Consider the following 21,748-nt stretch of genomic DNA (forward strand, 5'->3'; position numbering starts at 1 on the left):
GCGAACAAGACCCCGAGATACTTGAACTCCTCCACTTGTGGCAGGAACTCATCCCCGACAAATCTGTTCATAACTGATAATTCATTAAACACTGTTCACCTCAGTTACTGTATCAAACTTATCTGTGGCTAATTTATCAGTGACTTTTTAATACAGCCAATCCTTGATTTGGGTTGTTATTGTAGGCATGCTTTCTACTCACCTGCTTTACAAATTATAAGAAAATCATACAGATTGGACTGAGACTACAATGACTAGGCAGTGCAAAAGACTAGAAAACATGACACATTAATCTGCACTGATAGCAGTGGATGGACGATATACGTGAAAGGGCTGCCAGTTAAACCTGAAGCATATTAATAATCTACACTAGATGTCACACCTAGAAAATGAAGACTACAAAATAGGACACGCATATCTCAGCCTCAGCTTCTCTATGACAGATAATAATATAAACCACAATGGGATGTAGGTCTCCAGATATGACCTTCTGACAGCATGACGCAGAACAAGATAGCGCACCACTTGCAGGTTTCATCAAGTCACTTGTTCATTTTTTCTGGTAATGTCACACATTGAAGTTGTGTTTCTACCCCTATAATTAAAGTCAGCATTTCAAAAGTAAAATCTGAAAGGATGTGCATAGTATATTCAATACTAGTATTGTGAGTATTTTAGGAGGTGGGAGCTTGAATCTGGAAAAGGGTGGACCTGCTGAGAGAGTTTTCATGGTCCTGGTTCTTATTTAACTCTTGTTTGTTGATGTATTTCCTTCATTTTCTTATCTCTGACTTTCTCCGTTTTGTCTGTTTGTCTTGTTATCTGCTTTTTTGTTTAGTGTGTTCGTGATTCTCTTAATCGCCCTCAACAGTTTCCCTTGTGTTTGTTTCTTCTTTTTGCATTTGGATCCTGTCTACAGCATAATGCTGTTGGCATGAGTCACATTTCAAAAGCAACCTTCCCATGAGTGCTGAAATATTTGTATTTATAATGCATATGGGAAACTATAAATATGAATGTCAGTTTCATTTCACAGTTTTCATGTTTACATTTTTGTCTTAGTACAAAATCTCACCATCAACCTACGATAAGCGATATCTTCATTCATTTTATTATGGGCTTTCTTTCATAATTTGAAAAGCCTTATATTTAGTATTTACGCTACACTCTAATGCACTTGAACTTGAGTGAATAAATAATGTTACAAGATGAAAATCTGGCCTGATCTTATGTAAAGGTTCATCGTGAGCTTGATAAATGAAGTGCACAAGGTTCGTAAAACAGGGTGGTTCCCACTGCCTTGCGATTAGATGGAGGTGGAGATGACTATTGATTTTACTGAGCACATGTGACATCAGTGTTTAGATCAGCCTTTCATTGATCCCATGTGGGATGAATAATTTCCAATAAATCTGACAGTGAAACAGTTGTTCATCTTTCTCATTCATTTTTGATTTTAGATGTGCATGTGTAATCTATCTAACGATGTTAGAAGGTTTGGCAATAAATAAGACACTTGAGTTTTACAAGCCCATGAGACCAACTAAAGCTTTTAAAAACATTTAACCCGGAGATGCTGTGTTTAACACTGATAATGACGTGCACAGTATATTTTATGGTTTCCTTAAAGAACCGTGAACTTTCACTCTCTTTGAGAAGTCAATACTTGATGAACAGCAAGTGAAACGCATCTGTTGTGTTCCTATTTTCAGTTTAAATCTCATCAGCTGTTGTTTTAACAATTTACTCCTCAGTGCTTTTTCCCACCTACCAGTCATCAGCCTGGTCTGGATCCCGTTTCACTTCGGCAGCTTCTCTACTAATGAGCTGCTGCTGTGATTGTCAGCCATAGGAGAGGCTGAAAGTTACTGGAAGTTTGAGCTGAGTGGTCAATTTCAGGCGGGTCGACACTGACACTGCAAGAAAATCTGAGATGTTTACCCGAGAACTTTCTTTTTTCTTCTTTTTAATGTCAGAAACTCTTACAGTTTTATGATGAGTCAGCTTTTCACTGACGTACTAAAATCAGCAAAATTGCCTGAATTTTAACACTGAAGTTTTAACAGATGGTTATTTTCTGTGACGGAATTATTTTTCCTTTTTACAGTTAATTAATGATTTAATGTTTGAATATCACAAAACTCAGTTATTTCATATATTTCTTTGCCTGTTTGTGTGGTGCAGTTATAATCATTGAGTCAACTTAAACTGCTGTAACTTTTTTTGCTGTTATGTCGTTGATCACCTAGGCAAAGGTGGCATTTTGAACTTTGCCTTTTTTATGACAAAGATATTTCACCTATTTCATTCTCTCTTCTGCTCAACTGAAATAAATGTGTAACAAATGACAAATTTATTTCAGTTGAATTGCTTTGTGTACAGTCATAACACTTTCTATTGCTGCTGTCATACCTCCTCTGGTAGAGTGTGACTGTATATAATTAAACACTTTTCAGGTGCATAATTTGAATATTTAATCCAAAAACCCATCTTACTTACATATTATTTTCTTGACCAAACAGCAAATTGGCAGTGTTCAGGTCAGAAGTGCAATCTTACAGTTTTAGACAGAAAACCTACTGGGCACTCAAATTCAGCATTTGGTCAACAGTGAAACAGTGAAACAGTGGTAAAAACAGTGCAAGAACAGAACAGATGCAGAACAAATACTGCATGTGTATTTTACCTATATGAAACTGCTGACCATGCTTGAAATGTCACTGAAATGCGTAGCATTTTGCACCCTGTATACCTCCCAATTAGTTTGCAGATTTTGGCTAACCTCAGCAGTGCTAGCAGCCTTGGCTTCGTACATGCTAGCAGCCACACTCTGGTTGAGAACTTGATGACACATTTAGTTCAGTTGCGTGATTATACTCCACTGTATTCTGACAAAGCCAAAACTTGATGTTTTTAATCAGAATCAGAATCAGAATCCTCTATTTATCCCCAAGGAACAATTAAGATACAACTGAGCAGCATGACGTTGAAGATAATGACAGGGTATAAACAGGCAATAAGAGTGAGATAATAAATACACAGAATATACAGTATATACACAGTTTTAAAATTACACAGTTTTAAAATTAAAGTGACTGAAGTACTGCAGAGTAGCGCTGGTTAGCATGGTTGTCATCAGTTCACAGTTCACATACTGTCAGTGCTTCATCGATTAGTGGCCAGTGGTGTGGTAACATATTTCAACTGCTAACTGCTATTGTAAATGAATAACAAATAATAAACATACATACATCTGGTAATCAATAGAAATGGCCGCAGTGTTTTAATGTCTAATCGATTTGTACAGTTAACACCTTCAGTCATCTGAGAGAGAACCTTTCGTAGAAATGAACTAACTGTCTTTTGGTCTCATGCACCGCCTTACGGCTCAGATTTGGCTCAGCTCAGCATTATCCTCTTCCCCACAATGAAATTCAAGTTGAAGGATCTTTGATGTGACTTAGAAGAAAAGATCCAGTGATGCACTGGCAAAACTGACAGCTGTACTGAAAGTGGTCTAGTGCTCCTTGAGGAGGAAACCTTGAAGGGGAAATTGGGTAACAAGATTAGCAATCCAAGTAGTGACAAGTACACCTCCCTCTCCTGGGGTACTGCCTATATCTATTTTGAGGGACATTGAGGCATTCCCAAAATAACGTAGAGACAAAATCTCTCCAACACGAGTCCTCCAGCCAGTAGGACACCGCAGTTCCAAAAAACATCTTAGTTAAATGGCTCCTTTCAAAGAGTAGCAGATTCCGCTATACTCTGAGCTCCACCCGACTAAGTAAACTCCTCACCCTGTCTATAGGGAAGATTCCTATCCCCTTACATTAATCAATTTCCACTGATTGTTTTGAACACAGAACTTTTATTACTGCAGAATTACAAATTCTCAAAATCCCCGAATTTCAAAAAGCTGGAATGAACCCATATATGTTTGCATTTTTTACTCAGCCAGTGCTTATCAAAACAGTCAAACCAATAATCAAAAATAATTATTGCACTGTTGCATTGTTTGTTATATTTAAATAAATTATGAGCATTCTTCTTTCACCACTACAAGTACAGTATTGATGTATCTTTTGTTCCAGTCATGCTGGAGGGACCCAGATGCTTTTAGTCCGTGTGATCCTGACTGTGTCCTTCCTGTCAAAGCTGAATAAAACCCACACTCTAAATTTTTTTCCCCCATCCCACAGGCCCACTTAGCATTCTGGTTTTAGTTGCTTGGCTCTATCTTGATTCACAGTAGGCATATCTTGGTGGACAGACACACATAAAACACACACACGCACAAAGGCAGGAATGAAAGGCATCTCAGTGGAAGTGTGATGGAATCAACGCTGTTGATTTGTCATTTGGTTGGTACACTGCAGGCGGCTGCCAAACAGCCACTGATACGGTTGCCATGGAAAGAGGACTGGTTTGGTGCATGCGAGGCAGAAATCTGATTTGCTGCCATTCTGGGTCTGGTTCATTTTTCTGTTAGATATTCACTCTGCAAATTTGAGCACATGCAAAGAACGGATAACGCCTGCTATCATTCACTTTCTCCACTTCACAGCATAACAAACTTATCATTTTCTGTGGTTTTACAGTGTAGCTGACAGGAAGAGATGGTAAGATATGTGCTCCAGCTCAAGTTTTGATAAGTGAAAAAATCAAAGCTCATTCACTGTCAGTCCATCAGCGTTAGGCTGTATTTACCTTTGAGATATTTATATTTTAGTGTATGCCGACCTTCATATCACTAAAGAAGCCAAAGTTAGAAAAAAAAAAGTCTCATCTTTCCTTGACTTGCCTTTCCTGCTTTATTTACTTTTCATTTTTCAGAATAGTTTTTGACAGGCTTCCAAAGTGAACTTGTTGCTTTTAGCTTTCAGCTTTTGCAGCAGGACATTTTGTTTTTCTTGTCAAGAAAAGTGAGATTTGTGTGAGTCGTGTAGCTTAAAACAAAACTTGTCAAGTGGCAGCATTATACTCCGTACTATGCTGGCAACTACCACTGCAGGAATCTACACCCCAGTCCGTTTCTTTGGAGGAATTTTGTTTTCCCACCCAAATGATGTTGTGAAAAATGACAAGTTAAAATTTGACAGTTTCCATGACATCATGCTCATGCTGGCAACTTGTATTTTTCTGTGTAGATGAAAAGCATGCATCCATAGAAATGACATCTGATTTAAACTGCTAATGACACGTGCAGATTGCAGTTAGTCAGCCATGACTGCAGTGAAACATAACTGACTGTATGAATCAGTCTCCTCTGCCACACTCCTTACAGCTGTATACAGTATGCAGCAATGGTGTCAACTGCATATAGATAATATGTTTGTTTTCCACATCATATGCATATAAATAGCAGCAATATGCAAAGCTCAAAAGGCTCAAAACAGTTTAAGGGTTTCCAAAGCATAAATGTTAAACAGTGTTTAGCTTCATCTCATCTAGTATGAGGATTTTTTTAATGAGAATCTGCTAACATATAAAATGTGTTTAAATCCATTTATTCATTGTATAAGATCAAGTAATCATTATTATCATCACTGTTTAATGAACATTTATTTACAGATGCATTACAGAACATATTCCAATGACCCTCAATAACAAAAATGATCGAATAAAAAGTTTGTATGAACCACAGTGTACACGTGAAATACACGTACAGTGGGGCAAAAAAGTATTTAGTCAGCCACCGATTGTGCAAGTTCCCCCACTTAAAATGATGACAGAGGTCAGTAATTTGCACCAGAGGTACACTTCAACTGTGAGAGACAGAATGTGAAAAAAAAATCGATGAATTCACATGGTAGGATTTGTAAAGAATTTATTTGTAAATTAGGGTGGAAAATAAGTATTTGGTCACCTCAAACAAGGAAAATCTCTGGCTCTCACAGACCTGTAACGTCTTCTGTAAGAAGCTTTTCTGTCCCCCACTCGTTACCTGTATGAATGGCACCTGTTTGAACTCATCATCTGTATAAAAGACACCTGTCCACAGCCTCAAACAGTCAGACTCCAAACTCCGCCATGGCCAAGACCAAAGAGCTTTCGAAGGACACCAGGAAAAGTATTGTAGACCTGCACCAGACTGGGAAGAGTGAATCTACAATAGGCAAGCAGCTTGGTGTGAAAAAATCAACTGTGGGAGCAATCATCAGAAAATGGAAGACATACAAGACCACTGATAATCTCCCTCAACCTGAGGCTCCACGCAAGATCTCATCCCGTGGGGTCAAAATGATCATGAGAACGGTGAGCAAAGATCCAGAACCACACGGGGGGACCTGGTGAATGACCTGCAGAGAGCTGGGACCAAAGTAACAAAGGTCACCATCAGTAACACACTACAACGGCAGGGAATCAAATCCCGCAGTGCCAGACGTGTTCCGCTGCTGAAGCCAGTGCATGTCCAGGCCCGTCTGAAGTTTGCCAGAGAGCACATGGATGATACAGCAGAGGATTGGGAGAATGTCATGTGGTCAGATGAAACCAAAGTAGAACTTTTTGGTATAAACTCAACTCGTCGTGTTTGGAGGAAGAAGAATACTGAGTTGCATCCCAAGAACACCATACCTACTGTGAAGCATGGGGGTGGAAACATCATGCTATGGGGCTGTTTTTCTGCCAAGGGGACAGGACGACTGATCCGTGTTAAGGACAGAATGAATGGGGCCATGTATGGTGAGATTTTGAGCCAAAACCTCCTTCCATCAGTGAGAACTTTGAAGATGAAACGAGGCTGGGTCTTCCAACATGACAATGATCCAAAACACACCGCCCGGGCAACAAAGGAGTGGCTCCGTAAGAAGCATTTGAAAGTCCTGGAGTGGCCTAGCCAGTCTCCAGGCCTCAACCCCATAGAAAATCTGTGGCGGGAGTTGAAAGTCCGTGTTGCTCGGCGACAGCCCCAAAACATCACTGCTCTCGAGAAGATCTGCATGGAGGAATGGGCCAAAATACCAGCTACTGTGTGTGCAAACCTGGTAAAGACCTATAGTAAACGTAACATAACCTTTGTTGGCAATAACAAAGTATTGAGTTGTATTTTTGTTATTGACCAAATACTTATTTTCCACCCTGATTTACGAATAAATTCTTTACAAATCCTACCATGTGGATTCATGGATTTTTTTTTTCACATTCTATCTCTCACAGTTGAAGTGTACCTCTGGTGCAAATTACTGACCTCTGTCATCATTTTAGGTGGGGGAACTTGCACAATCGGTGGCTGACTAAATACTTTTTTGCCCCACTATATATGTAACGTCAGCAACATATCTTTTTTATATATTATATAATATAAAAATAATGTCACTGTTCATTTTGAGATAAACTAATAGTCATAATATACATAATTTGTAAGGAATTGAGTGTTAAGATTCCCAAAAGGTATAGAAATGTTGATAATCCATATAATTTGTGTAGAGGATGTCAGGGTACAGACATACATACACTGTCATCATTATAATAACAGTCTGTAGCATTTTAGAAAAGACAAATTAGATGTTAGATTCTTAAAAAAACCTATCTGCTTTGATAACAGCTTTACACACTCTTCAGTGTCTCAGCCAGCTTCAGGAGGTCGACATCCAGAGCTTTTCCAAAAGTCTTGAAGGAGTTCCCACATGCTGAGCACTTTTTGGCTGCATTTTGTGTACATGACAGTCCCACTCAGCCCAAACTATCTCAGTTGGGTTTACATAGAGGTGATTGCAGAGGCCACATTATCAGAGGCAGCACTTCATCAGCATGATTCTTGGTCAAACCTCTCCTATAGAGCCTTGATGTGTGTTTGGGGCCATTGTTCATTCAACAAAAAGAAGAAAAAAGTCTTGATTAAGTGCAGATCAGATGATAACCTTGAATTCTGGATAAATCTCCAACAGTGTAAGAGCAAAGCCCTGCACAAACCACCACAGCTCCCCATATCCTTTTAAATTTACTTTAAAGTTAACAAAGGTGACAAAAGTACAGATACTAGCATTAAAAAAATACTCCAGTGAAAGTTGAATTACCAATTTAACATATTTTCTCAAGTAAAAGTGGAAAACGTATAATGTATGCATTAATAGATGGGAATGCAGCAATGTAACCTGTTTGTCTTGCACTAAACTCCAAGTATTTTCATACAATCTTACATAACATACTCTAACTTAACTTGTCTTTTCACATTATGAAAAAATATTATGTCACATGTAAAAGGCTCAATATCTGATTCAAAAACATGAGCACTCATGTAAGCTTTAAATTTGCAGTTTATCAAATACCGCTGAGCAGTCCTTACCTTTAAATATAACCTCTCTTCTTCCTCTCCTCTCCTGTCTTTCTTATCTTTTTTCATCTCTGAGTAAAGTTACCTCTCTTTCTTTCTTCTGCCTGTATAACACAGCAGTTGGACGTTTAGCTAGTCACACACTGTGCGACAAACTGTAAACACAGACAGTTTGTGTGTTTGCTGAAGTTTGTTGAGTTGGTAGAAACATTGCATTTGAAACTGCCTGCCACTTAAAAAAATATTACTCCCTTTATGCTCGCTCTGCTTTTGTAGGGTTAGCTGGCTGCTGAAGTTCCGCAACTTATGGACATTTGCAGTCATTCCTGTGTTGTGTTCAAAAAAACCCCAAAACATAAACCCCTGATTGTGGCACACGGTTTTGCATCTTTAATTTATTTTCATGTGATTAATACACAAATAGGATTGGCTTTCATATTCAATGTTTTATGATTCATGCAAACTGGGAAGATTTGTTGGTCCATTAGGAGCTAGGATAGCAGGAAGTAATCTAAAGCATGAGCAACCATGTTTTTGACATTGTTCCCTGGTGAAAGTAAACATCTACACGATGGTCTTCAAGGTTGCACATAGGCTCTACACTGGTCCAAGTCACAGCCATGGCAATCTCTGGATTCAAACATTTTCCTCCAGCAGTTTATATTGAGATGCTGCTGCTACTTGAACTCTACAAAGCACTGATGTGGATTCTAATCTGAGGTGCTATTAATTGTTACCTCCTGAGGCAGGTCCCTCTAATGAGCTTATTTTTGGCAACAAAGAAAACTCTTGGTCTTCCTTTGGGATCCTCACAAAGGTCAGTTTCATCTCAACGTTATGTGGTTTTTTACCTCTGCGTATGAAGAAATCTTTCAGTGTTTTTATTAAACTTAATTTCTTCAAGTAATGGCAGATTTTTTTCTATATATCTGAGTGATGCTTTCCTATTTAATCCACAAAACCGATGGTCTCAAACACCATCAAATGGTTACCTTGAAGATGGGGAAACAGGTCTCAGAGTTGGATGTCTCGAGACCGGTCTAGGTCTCAAGACCACTTTTACGTGGTTTTGGTCTTGGTCTCGGATCTCTTGGTCTTGTCTTGGTCTTGCTGTCTCGGTCTTGCCATCTCAGATCGACATAGTCGGGAGTCGGGAGATTTGGAGACAACAGTATCCATGACACACAACGTAGCGTTCGATAATGTGTCATGTGCAAAAGCATCAGCTCTAAGAGCTGTGCTTACAGAGTGCTTTGTAGTGAATCAGAAGAGTCGACTCCCATTGAGCGGGAGCCGGCTCCTCACTTAATTTCCTTTCGCTGCTCAGCTCTCTCACAGTGCTTCAGCTATGCTCCAATCCTTCCATATTGTGGCCAATCACATGCAAGGATATAGGATAATATCATTATGTGAAAAACAGAGAGGGTGAGAGACGCGACAGTCAAGTGGAGCCTGCGTCTGTCCTCTCAGTAAGTGAGTGAGACAGTAGACAGCGGTGAGGAGGGCTGTGCGAGTGCATCGCAAAAACACATAAATATGCCTGACACCCGTAAACGAAGCAGCATCTGGCTGCAGTTTAAAGACTTTTTTTTGTCTCGGTCTCGGTCTTGGTCTTGACTCGGTCTATCTTGGTCTTGGTCTTGTCTTGGTCTCGATACCCTCTGGTCTTGGTATTGTCTTGGTCTTGGTTTACGCGGTCTTGACTACAAGTCTAACAGGTCTGCAACCTTGCATGCATCACAGCAATTCTGGTTCATCAAGCAAAAAATGTCACAGTCCTGGGTCGGTGATTCAGTGTTTTGTGTTATTAAGAATCTTTGATTTCATCATGGTTTATCACTACTACTCTTTTTGGTTAATGGTTCTGTATGTCTAGCTCTCTAGCTCTTCTTTGTTTTGTGATTTCTAGTTCTCGGGTTTTGTTCCTGTGCCCCTCATATTTAGTGTAGGTTGAGTTCTGTCTTCATGTTTATTTTCCTGTTCCCTTGTCAGTCGCGTCTCATGTCGCAGATTGTCACTCCTGTCCCTGTGCTCCGTGTTTGCTCTGTTCAGTGTCAAGTCTGTGCCTGTCATGTGTTTCCTGATAGTTTCCTGATAGCAGACACACTGTCCTGTGTGCAGTTTGCTTCCTTGTTTCGTTAGGTGTGATTTGTCCCAGCTGTGTTACCACCTGTTCCCCATCCTCTCATTGTCCTGCTTGTATATTTTAGTCCTGTGTTTCTCTCCGTTAGTTGCATTGTACCCTCACGGTGATGTGTTTCTTCCCTCCGTGTTCCGAATTAATTCCTAATTCTCAGTTCCTGGTTTAGTTTCTTGTGTTTTCTTGTTTCTAGTTTTGTTTTTGTATTTGTAGTAAGTTATTTTCAGAAAAACAAAGCTCTTGTATCTATGTATAGAAAAAAAAATCACATTAAAGAGAAATTAACAGAATCTAATATATTTGAAAATGAAGTGGTAGTACAGCTATTTAACTGCAAAATTAGATATTACGTCCATTTGCGACTACATGAGTTTATTTTTTAATTTTATTTTGAGTTGTGCTGCAGTCAGTCAGAGTTGTTCCGCAAGAGTTTGGAGACAGGTTGTCTCCCACCCGGCCAAGCATAATGTGCCTGAAACATGCTACTCAGATGTTAAGGGTCCTGCATGCTCAGCCTCTGACTGAATATTTGGATTCTACAGATATATTTGCAAAAATAAAATAAAATCAATCGAATCCCTAATTTTTTTTCCTTAACATGACGTTGTTATGATTTTTTTCTTCTTTTTTTACCCTTATGAAACTTAGCCATAAGATATTGTCAGTAGTGAAAGTGGTAATCAAAGAGTGGGTACTCTGATGGAATCTTAAATATGCAAAAAAAAATTTCTTTGTTTATTCTATCCTACATAATTTCATTTGTGTGATTTCTGTGAAATAGCTTGTTTTATTTTTTACAAGATCAGTGTGTTATCTGTTTAAGTCTGTGGAAAGACCCTTTTTTTCCCACAGAAGATATCTGGAAAATGTTTAATTTACGTGTACTTGTGGAAAGATGTTTTCCCAAGAGACATCTAGAATGATGAGGTTTCATTTATCATTCTAGATGTCATCTCCTAGCATGTCATGGTGAGAGATGCCTAGAGTATCGTAATGAAATGACCTGACTAATAATACACACCATCGAAGTGGCCTGTGCTTCAGTTTTGATGTTGAAATTCTAATAATTTACTCACATCCACACTAATTAGTTAGTTGCATTGGAGTGCATCACATCTGTACAGTTATGGGTGCAGCTTGTGTTTGCTGATACCTTTCTTCACTCTCCTACCAAAAATAATAATTTTTGCTTCCAAAAACCCAACAAAGTGGCACAGAAAACACTTAAGGTTCAAATTTTTACTCGTTACCTGAAGGTGTTAATTCATTTGTTACCTGTAGGTTAACAATTTAACACCAAACAACTTTCACCAGACCGGTGAGCATTAACCAGGCATTAACAACCACATCTTCATATGGCTAATTAGCAGGAACAACTCAAGTGTTGTTCCTGCTAATTAGCATAACATTACCTACACACATTACCAAAGCTAGTTTCAATCTATATGTACACCTATGCTTTACAGCAACACAAAATGTAATCTTGAATTAAAGAAAAGGCTTACATCAATGATGAAATGATCCTTTCCTTTCTCCCCATGTGGCTGGGACATAATCCGCCTCTTTTGCCTGTGTTTTCATGGCTGAAAACATTGTGTCCGCCATGACTCAAGACTCATACCTAAAAAATCTTTTATTAGCAGGATTCTGTTTGCAACATAACAACTTTAAACTGTCTCACTTGCAAAAATGTATATGATTATTTACAGTGTTTTGGTACTACAAGTCAATCAGGCAAATGGTTAATGATTAAAAAAAAAGATCTCTTTTTAGAAAGTAGTGGCAGTCTTAAAGCCAGTCACTGGTTTTCTGGTATCACTGCAGTATTTTCATTCCTATTGCAAACCCAGTCCAAAGGAAACCAAAACAAAAGAACAATTTTCACATCTATTACATTAGACAGTGGAATGTCTAAACAGCAAATAAAGCTAAATTCAAGAAGGCAAGCACACTAAGCGAAAATGTGGAACAAAACAGAAGAAAGCTGAGGGAGCTTAAACGACTCTGACAAAGGAAGAAAAAGAAGACTAAATACACACTCCAGAGAGGGGTAATTGGCCACAGGTGAACTCAATCAAGGCAATAATGAGGGCAGGAAAAAAGGAAAAAATGACTCAAAAAGCCACATTAGGAACTAACCTTCAAAATATAACAGGAAATAAACTAAAAAAGGGGCAATAAATGAACTCATGCTGGCAAACAGAAAGACACATGACAGGAGGAGCAAAGCATGAGACAGAAAAAACAATAATCAGCAGGAAAAAAGAATTTGTTTTTCAACACAAACACAATTTCAACACAATAAATTCACTCATCCATTAAATTCATTACACCACTACTGTGTGTGTGTGTGTGTGTGTGTGTGTGTGTGTGTGTGTGTGTGTGTGTGTGTGTGTGTGTGTGTGTGTGTGTATCTACACTTTAATATCATGGAGCACAAAATCTGTCAGAACCTTTGGTAATTATCTTTTACATTACATATAAGCAGTTTGCATATTAACCAACCACATAAGGTCAAGTTGATTAAACCGTCTTACTAAATACTAAATAAGGAATAGATACTAAAGAAGGAATAGAAGAATTTCATAGCTCATTAGAGATTGATTTCTTCTGGCTTATATACTCGAACCCTTTGTCATTTCTGAGCAGAAATACATGGGTTAAAGACATGGAGGGCCTGCCACAGAGCCAGCCGATATGCGACAGCTTTAAAAATATATCTGCGCAACAATTAGCAATACTTAAACTTCTCTGTACTGTCGTCATGACAACACTGTGACAATGTCGGTCAGGGTTCAAGCAGTTACAAAACAACAGAATGCGAATGCAGAGAAAATAGACTAGAAGAGGAGGAGTTACAGAATGAGAGAGGAGGCAAAACAGATGGGGCTGAGGAAGAGAAGTCATCAGATTTGTTAAGAGTTAATTTTTCGCCTTGAGTCTTAATTCACTGCACAATTACAGGAATTTGTGTTGCGGACATTTTAAGAGCTAAATAACATGAGAAACTGGAAACAATGAGGAACAAAAAGTGTAACTGATAGTAATATGAATAAATACTTCAGAGAAATTATATTTTTGCTTAAAAGTTATTTTATCTTTTTTTTATCACTCTGTTCTGATTTAAATCTCACTGATGACAACATACAGATCATACAGTTACATCGTTACCTTCGTTCTCTGAGTGAGAGACTATCTCTCCACTCCGTTACATATTCCATATGTATGGGGTATACCCCCCCCCGGTCGTGGTGTGTGGATACTTCTTTAAGACACTCTGACTAGCCTGGCCACCAGAGATGGGCAGTAATCTGATTACTTTTTTCAAGTAACGAGTAAAGTAAGGGATTACTATTGCAAAATCGGTAATTAGATTACCGTTACTTTCCCGTAGGAACGCTGCGTTACTGCGTTACTAAAACCGTGATTTTTTTGCCAGAATGTCTCATGACAGTGACGTAAGCGAGTGCGCCGTTGGTGACAACAGCTGTGTGCAGATCAACAATGGATCATATATCGATTGTGGGAGAGAGTATGAGCGTGCAGCGTTTAAAGCGTGGAAGTACTGACCTTATTTTGAGTTTGATTCCATAAAAAGTGACAAAAACATTAGCGTCCGTTGTGCATGGGAAGAAAATTTTTTACAACGAAAAAAACCCTAAACTTCCAAGCAAGCACCGAGTGCGCAACCACGTAATGAGAAATTCACAGAGAAACTCGCGGATTCTTCAACTGACCGCAGCACACCTGCACCAGGGTAAACCTCCGCCTACCGCAGTCCTGCTTTACAGGTGAAAATAGAGCAACAGGACCGCTGAGTCTTTGACTTTATTTATTTTCTGCTGTGTTTTACTTGCATCTATTTGAAAGAGTGAGTGTAAACACAAAAAATATTTTATTTTATGTGCTGGAATGTGCAGAAAATAGGTTTAAATGTTAAACTAATTTATTCAAGTCAGAGAATGTTGCATATAATTAAATTTTTGCTTGATGCATAAAGTTAAAAGATTAAAACTGATAAAACAAGTTTTAAAAAAAGAGACTTTTCCATTTGATTACATTTTGTATGATGGATTATGCAGAAAAAGTAGAATTGGGCTGAAAGATCTGTGCTTTATCACCTCTTCAGGTTGTAAATCGTGTTTTTAAAAAGTAACTAAGTAACTAAGTAATTAATTACTTTTGAAAAGAAGTAATCAGTAAAGTAACGGGATTACTTTATTGGGGAAGTAATCAGTAATTAGTTACTGATTACTTTCCTCAAGTAACTTGACCAACACTGGCCACGCCCCACAGCTTACGTATGAAACAGCTGTGCAGACGTGAAACCGGTTAGTTTAATCCGAACAGTCTCTCATTCAGAAAACCAAGGTTACAATGTGACTGTATGTTCTGTATTATATTGAGACTATCCCTCTCCTCCACTCCATTACATATTCCATATGTATGGGGTAACTCTTTAAGACACCCCGCAAGGAGACAGTACAACCGAAATCCTAAGTGTACCAATGAACTCTTTACAAATATACATATATATACATGCCACCCCGATCAAGGCCTCGCCAGATGCAAAGGCTGAGCCGAAGGGCAGAGACATCAGTCTGCCAGATGCAAGACTGGCCTGAGCGAGTCCCACAAGATGCAAGGACCGCAACTGAGCGGCCGCTGATGGTCAGTTCACAAGTCTTTAGGCTGACCACGAAACAATGGCTACCGCTGATGGGCACCCAACATCCGCTCCCCAAAAGAAGGGCTGACTGCCACGTTCAAGCAGTAAAACCACGCAAAGGTGGTAGCTGAGGACCATGAAACAACAGCTGGTCCATCATCCAAAACGGCTGGGTACGTGTGACGTACAGCGCTACCCTGGCCTGCAAGCTCTTAGACACTGGGAGCAACCCCTGGTCGAGCCTTTTAGCCCAGGCCCTACTTCTTCAAGCTAACACCACCCAGTTTTCGCTGGCCTCGGCAATCCCTCCTCCCAACCCAACGGCCCCAATTCCTTCTCCCGTGTCCGCTAACCTTCACCAACAAATCATTGGCGGTAAATACACAGATTTAGCCGAGCTCATTCCTCCTCTCACGCAGCCTGCTCTTCCCAAGCTGATTGATAGCCATGACGGCGTCGTCATCATTCACGGTATGGCCCCTTCTAGGGTGAAAGAGCTCACTGCACTTGAGTTTGCTTTTGCTTTCTTGTTGGACAGAGACGTTCTCTTCTCCGCGTTTCCATCCCGAAGACAACAGTTCAACTCCTACCTGTCGATCGTACTCTATCTCGCATTACGATTCGGCGGCACTGGCTTCTATCAGTACCACATCCAGTTTGCTTCTCAGGCAGCTTCTCGCAGTTTAATCAAGATGCCTTCTGGGGCAGTCTCGATCAGGAACTCTACTGTTGCGTCTTTGCCGCTCGTTCTTCTCTCTCCTGCAAGTCATGCGGTGCTCCATCGCATCCTGCTTCCGCCTGCATCATCCCAGCCCAAAACGACTGTCAGCTCTCACGCCATCTTTCCATTCTTACCCGCTCACCCCCGGCTCCAGTACCAGAAATTCCCGAACCCACGACTTCCACTCCCTCAATGCCTTTGCCACAAGGTTCGGACAAGTGGGACAGGCCCACCATGCACCTAGGAGGCTGCTCCATCTGCAATAACTTTAACAACTGTAGCTGTTCTATGTCTCATTGTCGCTATCTCCACTCTTGCTCCTTTTGCGGTGCCGGCCATTCCCGCCCCGCATCGCGGAACCCAGCAGCATCTCCAAGTAGCGATAATAAATAGTCTTGCAGCAAGCACATTGTCCACCTACTGGACCGCTGGGAACGCGTTCCGTTCGTTCCATAGTAACTTCAATCTTTCCTTCCCGTCATTCGACATCGGAATCGTTCCAGCATCAAACCTTACACCTTCCGGTTTCCATGTATCAAATTCCCACGATAAAGACATACCTCAGCGGCATCAACTTCTTCGCCAAACTGCTCACCGAATCCGGCCACCCTGCACACATTTCTCGCATTCGTCCCAATCTCTTCTCTGGCCATTCCTTCTGCATCAGTGCCACAACTCCTGCCTCCCGCAAGGAATCCCCGACGACATAACCAAGCTCCTCGGCCGATGGTCATCACAAGCCTACCAGTTATACATTCACATAACTGGGGGATGCCTTCTTTGGGGACCTGCCTGGCCCGGGAGCCGTTGCCAGTCCCCTTCAAGGCCTTCCCCAAACCGCAGCACCAACTCGTACTTCCTCATTCCTCCCTCTCGCTCATCGTTTCCGAGGATGTGGTCCCAGCTAGTGAAATGGCATGGTAATGCCACACTCCACACAATTTTGGGATGAAGAGGCCGCCATACTCCAGCTCAAAAAAAAGGGTCAACTGTTAGCCACTCGAGCATTGGAGCTTCTTATTGCCTTATAAGTCAGAGAGGAGCTAGGGGATAGGCAGCGCGGAGGCTGTGGAGACAGGCTCCCACAAGCGGACACCACTGCCATACACACACCGTCATGCAGTACCACACATAGGTACCAGACAGTCAATCACAAACACATACTCAAGTGGAGATCAAATGATCACCAGTTTCACGTCTGCACAGCTGTTTTATAGATAAGCAGTGGGGCGTGGCCGGGCAAGCCAGAGTGTTTTAAAGAAGTAGAGTTACCCCGTATATGGAATATGTAACGGAGTGCAGAGATAGTCTCGATATGATAGAGAACCATAAACTTCTCTGGTAAGTTACAGAGCATTATACACACTTCCTGAGGCCTTAAAAGGGCACAGTGAGCATATGCTGGGGTAATATAAGGTTGTGCACACAATGTAAAGCAAAGTGATATTGTGCAATTACTACCTCAATAGCAAAGAACAGCAGGGGAGCACTGCTGCAGGGGGGTGGACACAATAACACGAATATCATTCAGTCTATAATGTGCGATACAACAAAACAACAGCTGTGCAGCAAATGCTAATCCTACAGGCCTAATGGGGGGGTTTGGATGAGATAGTGTGCAGAGGTGAGAGTGACTCACATATAGTTACTCATGGAGATGGGTATGCTGTTGAAATAATGGTTTTGTAACAGAGAAAAAGAGATGTTAAAATTAGTTTGGGAGAGTCTTCTATGATAGATATATGCGAGTTGTACTGAATATCATAAACTCTAGATTGTAAAGCCCCCTTGAGACATATTTCAAACTTGCGATAATAGGCCAAAGCTTGAAATGACTCAAATGACTTTGATAAGGAGTCTTTCATCAACAGCCTTCAAAATTTCTTTTTGACTTATTCTGATTATTTATGACTTTTAAGGTTCTAAGTTAGGTTTAGATTCCCAAACTTCTTAGGTTTAGGAAAAGATGAGAGGCTGGATTAAAACAATAAACCACACAGAAGCATCTTTTACATTTCAAGTGATGAAAACCTGTCCATTTAATATATGTAATATGTTTGGCTAACTTAAAAGGAACTAACAGTAGTAAACACTCTTTACTGACAATGAAGTTTAGTTTGATGAAAAGGCACTTTTTAAAAGGCAAGGTATATTATAGGTGCACAGGTAATCTGAGATGAATTAAGATTTTATGTTTTTAATATTAATGTCATGTAATTTAGAAATACTTGTGTGTTCATTTGTTTTTAATTGAAACTCATTTTTACAAGCCAAAGCAAAAGTTGTTTAGACACTAAAAGCAATTTGCAATGACATGGCAACAAAAGAGCATACAGAGTGATGATCCAGAACCTCCAGCAGCTATGGGCTTTTTTTTTTAAGTCTCAAGGATGTTGCTGTCATGTTTTTACTGTGATGTGACTCATTAGACTGCTGAATAGGTGGATGAACACACAAAAAGCTGTTCTAACATTCAGTATTTGAGTCACTCAAAACTCAAAAGGATTCCTTTAAAAAAGGAATACAAGAAAAATGTTTCCATTTGAATGTGTTGTTGTTTTTAAAGGTGTTCAGCACATTTATTTTGTATACAAATGTAATTACTCTGTATTGCCAGATTTATAGGTTGTATAAAAAAATCTAAATGTTAAGCTGTTTCAATAAGTCTTCTTGCAGTCCAAATTTTTTTTACAACTTCTCAGGCAGAACAGCCACCTCACCTGAGTCATCACTGCATCCGTTTTATTCATTTTATTCATTGAGTTGTCGTACAGTGTGTTCATGCATGAGTGCCACTTCTTTACCTTGCAGCCCAGCAGAAGGTAATTTGTGGGAGTCTCTGCTTATGGCTGAAGGAATTCTTCCCAAGGCGGTCAAGGTGAGAGGAAAGCAGTGTTTGATAAAAAGTAGGTGCTGGATATAGAGAAATCACAGAAAACAGTTCTTTAACTATTTTTATGCATACATATACATATTCATGAATTGTAAAAAAAAATTCTCAATACTTGAAAAACTTCAAAGTACATTTCTTGAAAGATTTACCAACTCTCACCAAGTCTTCAGTCAGAAAAGCAGAAATTTAACATCTCTTGGGGCAAAAATTATTGGATTATTATGTGTTTTTGCTGAAAATAACATAGAGTTGTATTATTTTGTACTTTGCATGGGTGGACTGGTAGGTGGGTAAAGGACCGACATCCTACTGACAATCAGATTAAAGAAAAAAAAATTAAATTCATGTCCTTCATTTTGCATAACACAGTTAACATTGAGCATGTGAGGCTGTGAGCCAGTTGTATGGGAGGTACGAGTCCAGATCCTGTGGAGGTGTGCCGAGCTCTGCAGAGGAAGCCGAGCGGTTTGAGAAGGGTGACAGAAAAGAACAGTACATTCCCAAAGCGCTCCTCACTATAGTTCCTACACTCAAAGCAACACAATGTTTCCTTCACTCTTCAATTGGCTCCCATTACCAACCTCCTGACAATGAAAACACTGGCTGTCTGCTACAATAAATCATCCTCTGTTTGTGTTATGGGATGCCTGTGCTTGTGAGAGCTAAATTCAGAAATATACTGCAGACACACTAACACATACACACAAACAGAGAGAATCAGCACAAGTTGGACTTCAGTAAAAATTCAATGAAAATACAACCACAGTGGAGTAACGGCAGATCCTTACTTGAGAATGTTAGGGTGAAAATTACTGAAAGTTGCATTAACATTAACTGATTTCAGAACTATACACTGAGGAACTCTTGTTTTTTTTTTTTACAGTTCACAGCAGTCATTAAAGTCTTTAAGATTCTTGGAAAGCAGGCGATTACAGATCTTCTATACTGTACTTATGCGTGAGCTTCATTTGTGAAATTTCCTCGCTACTAAATACTCCACAGTCAACTGTTAGTGGTATTAAAACAAAGCGGAAACAACTGGGAATGACAGCAATTCAGCCAAGTAAAATCACAGAGGGGGGTCAGCAGATGCTGAGGCAATTGTACACAGAGGTCAAGTCACTTACTACCGACCTCCAAACTTCACAGGCCCTTCAGATTAGCTCAAAAACAGTGCATCGAGAGCTTCATTCAGTGAGTTTCTTGAACAGCTGCATCCAAGCATCAGTTTAATGCAGTGGTGTACAGCACACTGCCACTGGACTCTAGAGCAGTGGAGACGTGTTCTCTGAAGTGACAAATCACACTTCTCTGTCTGGTAATCTGATGGACAACGCTGGGTTTGGCGGTTGCCAGGAGAACTGTATTTGTCTGATCGTACTGTGTCAAGTGTAAAGTTTGGTTGAGGGATGATTATGGTGTGAGGTTATTTTATTTTTAGGAGTTGAGCTCGGCCCCTAAGTTACAATGAAAGGAACTTAATGCTTCATTATGCAGAGACACTTTGGACAATTTCATGCTTTCAACTTTATGGCAACAGTTTGGGGACGGCCTCCTCCTGTTCTAACATGTCTGCACACTAACGCACAAAGCAAGGTCAATAAACTTCTTGATGCATGCATTCAGTGGTGCTAGTTTCATTCATTATGGTAATGTACTGTTTATAAGATTGGGGAAACCTGCAGTCAGTTGAGACTGAAGAAGTCACTTGGATGAGTGACGAAATGTTTCTCCCACTGAAAACGCTACGTCCAGATGAACAGAATCAACTTTTGGGGACAAGGTCAATAAAAACATGTATGATTGGTAGTTGCTGTATCAATCATCCATGTTGGATCTGGGAGAACAACCTAACTGAGAATCAGAAAGTCAGTTTTACGATATTGGGTGCATTTGAGCGACGCAGGTAATCTTCTATACATTAACATTTCTAAATTGCACCACAGTAATACTGAAAGCTATAATGAAATCATAAAGTGTTTTTGTGAAAGTAGCTCCCCGGCATATCAAGCATGCTAATGGTGCTTTTATTTCCTAATTTTCTGAAGTAATAGTCCAACATCAAGTGAACTACATAAATGTAATTTATTAATTTAAGATTGATAGCTACCAAATAGCTTACGCCTCCAGCTGTTTCACAATGCTAGCCAATAAACATGTCATACCGATTCTTAGGTCTCAGCACTGTAGATGGTGTGTGTGATTCACAAAGGAAATACGCAAGCTTTAGGTAAAAAGATATAATAACTAAAAAAACAAGTTTGTAGCGTGCATGGACACAAACTGTAGGTTTTTTTTGTTACAGTGTTTGTCAGTAGGAAGGATGCTGTACCATGTAAGTCCTCCTCAGAGTCTCACCATGCAGTCAAGAAAACAAACTTTTCAAAAGTGGCAGAGAAGTGAGCCAAGAAGTTTTCAGCACCTAAACTAACCAAAGCACAAATGAAAATGTGTCTGAAGTGTGAAAGATTAACCAAAGAGAGTGTAAAAATGATTGGTTCTATCTGGGACTCATGCTACCTCTGACCCTCCCAGCCTCCAAATGCAGTATTTTCCACTTTCAAACCTGGAAAAAAATCCTTCTGTTTACATGGGTGTGTGTGATTTTGAGACCGGTCAGATGGAAAGAGGACAAAGGACAACATTTGTGTCCAGGACTATTAATGAGTTAATTATTACATGAAGTGACACACTGTGTTGAAATATCAGTTCTTCTGATCTAGATGTTGCTGTTTCGGGAATGGATTCCTACAGTTTAAGGACATTTCAAACTTGATGATTTATAATTTTATCAATAAAGGGGAACAGAGGGGAATATGAATACTGTAGAGCACCTGTTTGGTAGGAACTGCTTTTCTTTCCTCCTGCCATGTATGCAAACTCTCTGATAACTGCATGAACCACTGAAGCAGGTCTGAAGAGAAGAAGAAAGGCTCGTCAGCATGTGACAGACTTGTCACTGAGATCTTTCGGCAGTGGCATTCAATATCTAGGTACAGTGAGACTTCAGCTTGTGTGTGTGTGTGTGTGTGTGTGTGTGTGTGTGT

The sequence above is a fragment of the Pundamilia nyererei genome, unplaced genomic scaffold, assembly GCF_000239375.1.
Source record: "Pundamilia nyererei isolate P.nyererei 1_Seehausen unplaced genomic scaffold, PunNye1.0 scaffold00111, whole genome shotgun sequence".
Classification (NCBI taxonomy): Eukaryota; Metazoa; Chordata; class Actinopteri; order Cichliformes; family Cichlidae; genus Pundamilia; species Pundamilia nyererei.